Here is a 243-nt window from a genome sequence, read left to right on the forward strand (position 1 = left end):
GCTTGAGATGAAGAGTAAGAGATATCTCCAAGGAGGAGAAAGGACACCAAACGGGAGGGCTTAGAGTAGTGTAACTGAAAACCTTCCTACTAGAGGCTTTTCCTGAGGCTCTGTGACATGGCATCCTCCTGTCCTATCTGCTTTGAGCTTTGTTGACACTGACACTCTGTTCCCCAGCCTGGTGCAGTGGAGACTGGGGGGCCTGGGGAAAGCATGACAGCTCCTCCACTACAGCTGTGTGAG

The 243-nt window shown here is 51.9% G+C and overlaps 1 protein-coding gene across 6 annotated transcripts in view; it reads right to left on the reverse strand.

Annotated features, from left to right (window-relative positions):
• SLC6A12 (solute carrier family 6 member 12) overlaps nucleotides 1-243 on the reverse strand; it is a 25,585-nt gene that overhangs the window by 3,907 nt on the left and 21,435 nt on the right. The gene's annotated exons all lie outside the window — the stretch shown is intronic.

This window comes from Otolemur garnettii, unplaced genomic scaffold (assembly GCF_000181295.1).
Source record: "Otolemur garnettii isolate 467f Iridium unplaced genomic scaffold, OtoGar3 scaffold00104, whole genome shotgun sequence".
Lineage (NCBI taxonomy): Eukaryota > Metazoa > Chordata > Mammalia > Primates > Galagidae > Otolemur > Otolemur garnettii.